At 39.2% G+C, this 11,158-nt stretch overlaps 1 pseudogene; it reads right to left on the bottom strand.

Annotated features, from left to right (window-relative positions):
* Nucleotides 1-3,690: 3,690 nt before the first annotated feature.
* Nucleotides 3,691-8,953, bottom strand: LOC100140742 (dnaJ homolog subfamily C member 10-like; annotated as a pseudogene).
* Nucleotides 8,954-11,158: the final 2,205 nt, after the last annotated feature.

An 11,158-nucleotide genomic window follows, 5' to 3' on the forward strand; every position in this document is an offset into this window, starting at 1 on the left:
AGAGTTGACTCATTGGAAAAGACTCTCGTGCTGGGAGGGATTGGGGGCAGGAGGAGAAGGGGACGACAGAGGATGAGATGGCTGGGTGGCATCACTGACTCGATGGACATGAGTTTGAGTGAACTCCAGGAGTTGGTGATGGACAGCGAGGCCTGCCGTGCTGTGATTCATGGGGTCGCAAAGTGTCAGACACGACTGAGCGACTGAACTGAATTGAACTGATATTGGAAAAGAATAAGTAAAACTGTCACTGTTTGCAGATGATGATACTATACATTGAAAATCCTAAAGATGCTACCAGAAAACTACTAGAACTCATGAATGAATTCAGTAAAGTTGTAGGATACAAAATTAATGTACAGCAATCTCTTATTTTCCTATACACTAACAATGAAAGATCAGAAGTTAATGAAACAATTCCTTTTACCTTTGCAACCAAGAGAATAATATACCTAGGAATAAACCTATGAAAAGACAGAAAGAAAGCTGTAAGACTGATGAAAGAAATCAAAGACAACACTAACAACAGATGGAGAGATATATCATCATTTTGAAAATGACTATACTACTTAAAGCAATCCACAGATTCAGTGAAAGCTGTATCAAATTACTAATGACTTTTTTCACAGAACTGGAACAAAAAAATTTATAGTTTGTCATGAAACACTAAACACCCCAAATAGCCAAAGCAATCTTGAGAAAGAAAAATAGAGCTGGAGTAATCAGGCTCCCTGACTTCAGCTTATACTACAAAGCTACAGTAATCAAGATAGTATGGCACTGCCACAAAAAGAGAAACACAGCTCAGTTGAACAGGATAGAAAGTCCAGAAATAAACTCACACACCTATGGTCAAAGCCACCTTTAACTGAGAGGATTAAAGCTTAGGCAGTCTGGGGCCCATTAAGGAGCAGGTGAACATTCTCACTCATGCTTTCCTCAAGCCTTGTGCAACAATGTATCTTACCCAAGAACTTGTCTTTCTTTAGTATCTAATGACCACACAGCACAGAGTGTCTTACTCATGGAAATGCTTTTCTTAGATTCTATGTTAATAATTATAATTGTAACAAATCTTGCCTGAGAGCCTGTTTCTCAGCAATAGTACATCTGGTCCAGAAACACAGTGCCTGGAACATGTTCCTTCTGGCTGGCTAATCTTTTACTGAAGTTATCTCAGGACCTATACCTTGGGAAAGGGTCTAATGGAACTTGTACAGCCTTGAACTGTTCTTATCTATTCTTAACAGTCAGTTGAAAAGGATATAATGCCCTGCTTAAACTAGTGAGGCAGGTACTCACTTACCCCCTTCCAGTGCCTTTTGCTGGAGGCTTTCTCTATCCTTTTTAAACTAATAAAACTTTGCTACACAAAGCCCTGAGTGACTGAGACAGTGTCTTTTGGGTCCTGGAGTGAAATTTTCTCCTTCAGAGACCATGAACATTGGCACTGTTCTCCATAAGCTATCCCTATCATCACAAAGAAGGCAAGAACATACAATGGAGAAAAGACAGCCTCTTCAGTAATGGTGCTGCAAAAACTGTACAGCTACATGTAAAATAATGAAATTAGAACACTTCTTAATATCATTCACAAAAAGAAACCCAAAATGGATTAAAGACCTAAATGTAAGGACAGACACTATAAAACTCTTAAGAGGAAAACATAGGCAGAACACTGTTGGACATACATTGCAGCAAGGTCCTTTTTGACCCACCTCTTGGAGTAATGAAAATGAAAACAAAAATAAACAAATGGGACTAACTAAATATAAAAGTTTTTACACAGCAAAGGCAACCCTAAACCCGACAAAAAGACAAACATCAGAATGGGATAAAATAATTGCAAATGAAACAACTGACAAAGGATTAATTTCTAAAACATTCAAGCAGCTCAACATGAAAACAGCAAACACCCCAATCAAAACATAGGTGGAATACCTAAATAGACATTTCTCAGACCTCCCTCATGGCACAGTGAATAGGAATCTGCCGGCTAATGCAGGGGACATGGGCTCAATTGCTGGTTCATAAAGAGTCCACAAGCTGAGAAGCAGGTAAAGCCAGTGTACCACAACTACTGAGCCTGCACTCAGGCCCACAAGCCACAACAACTGAGCCTGTGAGCTGCAACTACTGAAGCTCATTTTCTTAGAGCCCATGCTCTGGATCAAGAGAAGCCACTGCAATGAGAAGCCCATAGACCACAATGGATACCCAGTGCAACCAATAAATAAATAAATAAGACATTTATCCAAAGAAGATATATAGATGGCCAAGAAACACGTGAAAAGACGCTCAACATCTCTAATTATTAGGATAATGCAAGTCAAAACTACAATGAGGTATCACCTCACACAAATTGGAATTACCACCATCAAAAATCTACAAACTGTAACTACTGGAGAGGATGTGGAGGTGAGGGAACCCTCTGACACTGTTGGTGGGCATGTAGATTGACATACCCACTATGGAGAACAGTATGGAGCTTCCATAAAAAACTATAATTAAAACTACTATTCCACCCAGAAATCCCACTCCTGGGCACATACTCTGAGAAAACCATAATTCAAAAGGAGTACAACTCCAGTGTTCACTGCAGCACTATTTACAATAGCCAGGACATGGAAACAACTTAAATGTCCATCTACAGATGAATGGATAATGAAGTTGTGGTACATATGTATAAAGAATATTACTCAGCCATAAAAAGAACAAAATTGTGTCATTTATAGTGATGTAGATGAACATAGAGTCTGTGATAAAAGTTAAGTAAGTCAAAAAGAGAAAGGCAAATATCCTATATTAATGCATATTTAATAGATTATAGAAAAATGGTATTGATGAACCTATTTGCTATAATACAGATATAGAGAATGGGGTCGTGGATACAGGGAGGGAAGAGGAGGGTGGGATGAAGTGAGAGAGTGGCAGTGACATATATACACTACCATATGTAAAACAGATAGCTAGTGGGAAGTTGCTGTATAGAACAAGTAGCGTAGCTCAGCTCATTGCTCAGTGATGACCTAGAGGGGTGGAATGGGGTAGTTGTAAGGAGGCTCAAGAGGGAAGGGATATATGTTTACATGCAGCTGATTCACATTTTTTAGCATGAATATATGGGACTTGTTTATTTCCCCACATTTGAGTCTGTTTTTAAATGAAATACATGGTCAAAGAATCATTTTCAGAGAATTTTTAGGAGAACAGGTGACTGAAAACCAAATTCTCTTTTCAAGTCAGCCACAAAATTTTAAATAATAAAGTGCATTTTGTATAACTTACCATAGAGCAGTATCATGTTTGACACAGTCAACCTAAATATTTTTCTGGGGGTCAGCAATCTGTGGCTCATGAGTGGAATATGGCTAATGATCTATTTGTGTACAACCTGGATCTGAGATTGATTTTTACATTTTTAAAGGTTTTCAAACAAAACAAAAACAAAATATGTGACAAATAACTATATATGGTCTACAAAGCCTAAAATATTCATAATCAGGTCCTTTATAGAAAACAGCTGCAAACCCTTCATTTATATCAATGTTGTACAGAATTCAGGCAGTGCAGTTTGAAGTCCAAGATAATGTTCATTTATTCCCATCACCTATATAGTAACATTCTGAAAACGTGTCTTCTGATGTCACCTGTCAATTTCTTTTCAATTTTTCTTCGTTTTTAACATCATTAAATTTCATTAATATTTCTCTTTCCATGATTTTTGTGGCTTTGCAGATTTTCATATATTAAGGTATTAATATCTTTTGCATTTCTGGAATCTATCTGCTCTCCCCAAGTATTTCTCTTTGCCCTTTCATAAGGATACAATTTAACAGTTGGATAAGCTTTGTGGCAGGTTTGAGCATAAGCCTGTCTACTTTTCCAGCTTTCACTTTTTCTTTAATCATCTTAGCCAAGAACTCTAACTCTGGAGAAAAGTTTTCACAAGATTCACACCAAGGAGCATAGAAATCAACCACCCAATGGTTTTTCCCTTTGTAAAACTTTTTCACTGAAAGTCTGAGGTGTTAGATCTGTAGATATTTAGGTTAAAATCCTACACTCCATAGTCCTAGGGAATAAACATCTCTATTCTAACTATTGTAACTATGATATTGATTAGCTTTATTTGATTTTTGAGAAAAAAATTCATTTCAGCTTGTCTCTGAACATTTTCTTGGGCACAAAAGGAATGATACTGTTGGCAGTCTATATTGCCCACATTGATCAGTTCAGTTAATATCTAGGCCATTCTAGCATTAAGATTTCACATGGATAACATCATGGAGACTAGAAATCAATCATCCAGACTTTACATTTTCTATGTTTAACTAGCTCATTGAAAGTGGTCAGTGTCAAGGAAATCACTGAAGAATTTATAAGGTCCTCTATGATCTCCAAGATCTGTTCAGCAAAGTGATGTCCTTCATATTCATGAATTTTAGATTTGTTGAATACCACTGCTGTTGAATAAGCCTGAATGTTACACATGTTACAGTGTCCTTCCTGAACTGTACAATCTAATGTACCAAACTTAAGCTGACCATAAAGATGCTTTGATGCTTTTCATAACTCTGGCAATAAAGCTCTACATGGTGGACACCAAGGGGCAAAAAAATCAGCTAGCCATGGTTCTTTGTCATTGGCAGGAAAATGTTGAGATTCAAGTGTGGTAAGATGAGAATTAACACTTTCTTTGGCAAAGGCAAGCATATCATATAGAATCTTCTTTCCATGATGAATTCCAAATTATTTGATTACTTGTCCTTTAAATATTGCTAGACATGGTTGAATACATTTATTTTTAAGTAGAGGCTTTAGTTTCTTCAACTCAAGATCAATTAAATTTTCATTTTTTCCAAAATGAAAAAATAAAAGCCATTGATGGATGATGAGCCAAATGACCCTCTACTGTGTTTGCTGAAAGTAGTTTAAAATGTGGAAGATTATTTCCAATATTTCCAAATATATTATTTCCAAATATATTTCTTTAGCATCCAATTAAGTAAGAAACAAGACACTGCTTTTCTCATTGTTATTTAAAGTGGCTCTAGAAGGAAAATAAGCAGTAGTACTTGTATATCCAAACTTTTATAAAGATTGTCCTGGGTGGCACAGTCTATCCATTCTACATTAACAAGACCATCCAACACACCACTTAACCTTAGACCTGTTTGTGAAGTCACACAATCTCCTTTGGAACAAAAAGTGATCAGCTAGCTAATACCAGTAGAAAACACAGTTTGTATGAAGCTAACACAATTTCTTGTCCATAATTCTGTCACTGGGCTTCTAACATGCTGCATGGCAAAATTCACTAAACTTTCTTTTTGATCTATGCCTGTGATATTTCACTACAGCCATTCTACATCTAAAATCGAAGAGGCTGGGAAAACTGTTGACTCTTTTCATTCAGCAAAGCATTCTGTCATCACCACAGTTAACAGCTCTAATTAGAAGCAACCCATCTACTTCTTTAGCAAAGTCTTTCCATGTGAGAGGCAAATTATGGCAATGTGAACACCCTGGGGAGTAAAAGTTCACAAGCCACAGATCTCCAGATGCGGGGAGTGAGCTCCACCCATGGCAAAGGTCATGAGGAAGGAGGCTCAGCATACGCAAAGGCGGGATCGAGCCTCAGGAGTCTCCCTGGAAATTCTCGAGCATCTACCCCCAAAACCAGAGTCTGCCTACTTTCTGCTTTGTACTTTCACCTACACCTCTGACTTTACGGGGGGGGGGGGCGGGGCTGTCCCCCACTGCCTCTCTCTGAAAAAAGAGTTAGCTTACAGCTCCAGTTGATAACTCCTGGGTGTGACAGTGTTTAACCTACAAACTCCTTTGGAAATCCTCTAGCCTGCCTGAATAGGTTTTTCCGGCCACATGTGATTGTTCAGAGCCTCCCAACTGTGAGAGGCAGGAGATGTTCTAAACTGTCTAAACACCGATTCCTTTGAGTAGTTAAAAGATTGATTAGAAATTGTATTGGTGAAGGGTTTTTCACTTATTGGGCCAATGTTTGCTGCTAAGTCTCCATACTCCTTACCTACTGTGTCCTTGGCAGTGTATTGACTGATATAATGGGTGTATAGAAATGTAAGTAGTAGCCTCAATGTTTGTAACCTTGGACCCTTGAGTTAATTCTTTTCTTGATTGAGCCCACCTCACCTTTGCCCTATAGGAATGCAGCTTTGTCCAATGCTTTTTTGGAGGCTGGTGCCTGACTTTGGAATAATCACCTTTAGAGAAAGATAAGTTTCTTAAAATGCTAACAGGCCTCCTGGCCAGAAGATGATGTAATTCACCTGAACTTTTGCATATGATAAGTTTGAAAGCCTGGCTTCGATTAGGACCAGGAACTGCTGTACCTGCATGACTCCACCCCTTCCCCCATTATCCTCTATGCACAACTTAAGGTATAAAAACTACTTTGGAAAATAAAGTGCGGGCCTTGTTCACCGAAACTTGGTCTCCCCATGTTGCTCTCTCTCCCAAATTCTGGCTGAGTCTCCATCTGGAGCGCGGAACCCACCATGCTTACTAATTATGCCTCGGCTTCTAAGATCCGACCGGGGAGGCCTCAGTGTCTCCTCTCCTTCGGGAGAATGGAAGGACGCCTGCGGCCTACATAAGTGGTGCAAACTTGTTGTCTTGAAGTTTTATTGGTCTCCTGTATAAACCAAGCTACTCAGCCTTTTTTCTCCGCTGAATTTTCCTACTGAGCTATCCTCATTCTATTACTCTTTATATCTTTGATAAAATATTTAAATAAATATGTCGCTGATGCCGTCCCCACTTCGAATACCCTGGATCAGCTGGGGCTGGTCCCTGGCATCCAGAATTAACAGCAGTGTCAAATTCTCTTCTATCCAATGCTATGATTTCAGGATCTTCATCATAAATACTAAAACCATAAGGATAACAATTCTAGCTTTCATAGTAGTCTCCTTTATTATCAGTAAGTCCCCTCTCTATATATTTGTCATACTTTTTCCACAGATCTTCATCTTTGAGTAGTTCATATTCTGTATTTTTAAAAAATCATTATGTACATTTGAGTTACTCAGGTTTTTATCAAGATGTAGTTTAAATACCAGTTTCTTGAAAGCTTGTCTTATTTCTCTACTGCTTCCATTTTAAATACTCCAAGTAAACTGTAAAAACTCTGATCTGTACCCACTAAAATGGCTGTATACACTATTAGAAAACAGCATGAACATTATTGAGTCTCTGAAATAGTCATCTTCATTCAACCATTGTTTTTCTTGTATAAGTTCTGACTTAAATGAACATTAAGATAATGTCACTCATTCCAGTTGATGCTAAATGCAAATTTGAGAACTGCATACATTAATCCAAAGGTGAAACAGGGAGCACAAATTGTCTCCCAAAATGTTAATCTGTGAGTGTTTTTTGGTTATGTCAACTACCAATTGATGCTTGTCAAGGGCATTTGCCAACTGCCTCTGTGGAGACTGAATCATGTGCTGCTGCAACTGTTGACCTTCAACACACTGTGAAGGGAGTTCAGGCTGGAGAATGAGGCATTTTTTGCTCCATGGAAACTAGAAGAAAGGTCTTTAGACAGATATTTTCAGGAATTGATTTCATGATCTCAATCCTTGCATCTCCTCATGTCTAGAAAAGCATTAAATAGTATCTTGTCCTAAACCCCTTCATGGAGACATCAATTCCTGGTGACTAGCAGAAAACTTTTTGTAAGACAAGTGCTTGATTGCATTGAGCTCCCACTTCACCAAAATCTTATATATATTGATATTCTCTCACTACCTCTTTGTAACAGTTTCTCAGAGCTATCTGAAGTGCCATCTCCCAGGCTGCAGTCCTAATTTTGCCCCAAGTGAAATTTAACTCACAACTCTCATGTTGTGCATCCTTTTTTAGTCAACAGTTATGGTGACTATGAAGTGACCCAGTGTGGATTTCCCTCCTTCACCTGAACGGTTTGAGGAACAGTAGATTTAGTACCAGCGGTGGCTTATACATCCTCAGAGAGTCCAGAGGTTTATTTGATGGTGGACCAGGTTACCTACCCCTTCCCAGTTGAAAGATATGGAGGGGGGCAGTTGAAATATACTGGGGCATTCCCACTCAGTGTTTAGACATTGAGTGGGACTCAGAGGAAATACATTGAGGTTTAACAGTTGTAGGAGACTGAGTGATCTGTGCTGAGTAGTTAGGTAAGAGGCTGATCTGTTGCTTTTCGTCAATTTGGCTGCCCTTATAGAATTTTTCAGGATAAAAGTGAAGATATCACATGAGAGCTTTATTTCAAAGAAGAGGCAAGATGACCGAGAAATTTATAGGAATGGTGAAGGCCAAGTCCTCATATTGTGCAGTAGTCCCATAGGGAAATTCACTCATTAATTAAAACACCTACTCATCTGGGAGCTCAGATTAGAATTGTCCATTCAGTGATCTGAGCACCTGTGGTGGTCTTAGACTGCCAAAGAGAGTTACTGAGACATGTAAGAGGGCTGAAATGACTCTGGGGGTGACTCCTGGAGGAGTTAAGCTCACAAGCATTGCATTTGCCCACCACACTGAAACTGTCCACCCCAGATTGAGACTTGAATCCATGTGTCAGAATCTAATCAAGCCAAAACCCAGTTTGGTACACAAACCCACGTGGCTGGGAATCAAACTCAACCAAAACCCACAGTCTTCCAACTAACTGAGATCACAGATCTGGTTTCAAGACCTAATGAAGCCCTGGTTCTTGATGTCTTATTACAGAAAGAATTAAGTGAGAGACAAAATGATAGGTTAGAAGTGTATTTATTTAGAGAGAAACACATTCCATAGGCAGTGTGGGCCAATGCAGAGGGAGAGTGTAGCCTTGAAATGTGGCGTGGTTAGCTTTTATGGGCTGGGTAATTTCATAGGCTAATGAAATTACCTCTTTGATGGTCAACCTTGTAACTGTCATGGTGCCTCTGAGTGTGTCATTCAGCTTGTTGATGTGTTATGATGAATGCATGCTCAGTCGCTTCAGTTGTGTCCGACTCTTTGTGATCCTATGGACTGTAGTCTGCCAGGCTCCTCTGTCCATGGGGATTCTCAAAGCAAGAATACTGGAGTAGGTTACCATGCCCTCCTCCAGGGGATCTTCCAAACCTGGGAATCGGACCCAAGTCTACTGCATTGCAGGAAGATTATTTATCCACTGAACCACCTGGGAAGCCCACAATAAGCATATACTGAGGATCAAAGTATAGTTGAAGTTCACCTGTCTGCCATCTTGGACTCATTTGATTCTAATCAGGTTATGTTGTATCCTCAGGCTATTTCATTCTTTCAAAGGTTGTGGCCTGCCCACTTCCTTCCTGTTTCAATGCCATTTCAATAATGAATTTTATCAATGACAAATTCAACTTAAAATGGGAAATGAGGGGCATCAGAAGGTACCCTCTAACACTCCAGCCAGGGTTATGTATGTACAAAATTGCACTTGCAAATACCTACTTAATTGTGGAAATTATACTAAGGAGATATCAACCTAAAATGGCCAAATTAGGGTTCTTTTGACATTCCCAAATTGATATTTTTGTATGCAGAGTTAGAAAAGGCCAGCAGTAAGATCAAACAGACTGAATGGAATGCTTACTTTGATTGATGTCTAGAAGTTTCTAAAACAAGAAACAATAGAGTAACTTCTTTGCAGGAAACCAAGAAGATATTGATTGAAACTATATCAGAACTAAAAAGTCCACTAGCACTGACTCTGCCTTTCCCTCTGTTGTAGACGGAAGTCAACTGTTTCTTTTTGACTTGCTTTCCATTGCTTTTGTTATTATAATCATAAATAATGGCCTGCATCAGAGAATCCTGTCCTTCTGCCTGACAAGCTTAAGTGCCTTTTTTCATAACCCTATCCACTTGAAGATTGCAGGAAGGAAGAAATTAACACATTCCCTGCCCGAGGCTTGCCAACCTAGGAGATATTTGCAAGATTAATGAACTTCTTTACTTTCATTCTTCACCTCCCCATCTCCATCCATTAAAAAAAACCTGCATCTATACCGCGAAAAGATGGTTATTTTGAGACGTTAGTCTGCCATCTTCTTGCTTGGTTGGTCTTCTGAATAAAACCATATTCATTGCCTCAGCACCTCATCTCTTGGATTCACTGTCCTCTTGTGCAGTGAGTAGAGTGAGTTTCGACTCAGGAACAAATTTGTCTTAGCCAGCTATGATCCTTGCTGCTTGTAGCTAGCTGATTCTGGTCAGGGAATGTTTCAGTAAGATCTTAAACAACTCCTAGAACTATTTTGTCTGAGGATCTTTCCTTCAGGATTCCCAGAAATGGCACCCAGTGCTTGACAGCTGAGACAAGGAACCAACAAAACTTCTGAGTCAATGGACTCAATTTTGTTTGCAGGGTAAGTCTACCCAATTCAATAGCTGTTTTGTTTATTTGTGGTATTGTGTGCACTTTTTGTGCTAGAAGTCAGTGGGAAACAAAAATACTGATACAGAAAGTGATTTTAAAAAAATGTTTGTGGAAAGTTGACGCTGAAAAAGTTAGTTTCATGCAGTCAGTTTTGACTGAGTTTAAAATAAATTTAATTGAGTAAATGAATTTAAAAGTAAGCTGCTGGGGGGGCAGTCCCAAGATGGCAGAGGAATAGGATGGGGAGACCACTTTCTCTCCCACAAACACATCAAAAGATCATCTTCACAGAGAATAACTTCCACAAAACAACCTCTGAATTCTGGTGGAAAACCCCAGATACCCATAAGGACAAACCAATCTCTTTGAAAAGACGTAGGAAAAAAGATACAGATGAAAAGAGAGACAAAGGATTTAGGGATGGAGACCCATCAGGGGGAGTGTGCTATGAAGGAGAAGTTTCCATACAATAGGAAACGTCACAGTCAGGGTCAGTGGGGAGCTTTGGAATCTCAGAGGACAGCATAACCGAAAAAAAAAAAAAAAAAAATCACCACATGCCGAGGACCAGCCCCGGCTGATCCAGGGTATTCGAAGGGGAGACGGCGTCGGTGACCTATTCAAATGGTAATTAGAGATATAAAGAGTAATAGAATGAGGATAGCTCAGTAGGAAAATTCAATGGAGAAAAGAGGCTGAGTAGCTTGGTTTACGCGGAAAATCAATATAACCCATGACACC

This window comes from Bos taurus, chromosome X (assembly GCF_002263795.3).
Source record: "Bos taurus isolate L1 Dominette 01449 registration number 42190680 breed Hereford chromosome X, ARS-UCD2.0, whole genome shotgun sequence".
In the NCBI taxonomy this organism is placed as follows: domain Eukaryota; kingdom Metazoa; phylum Chordata; class Mammalia; order Artiodactyla; family Bovidae; genus Bos; species Bos taurus.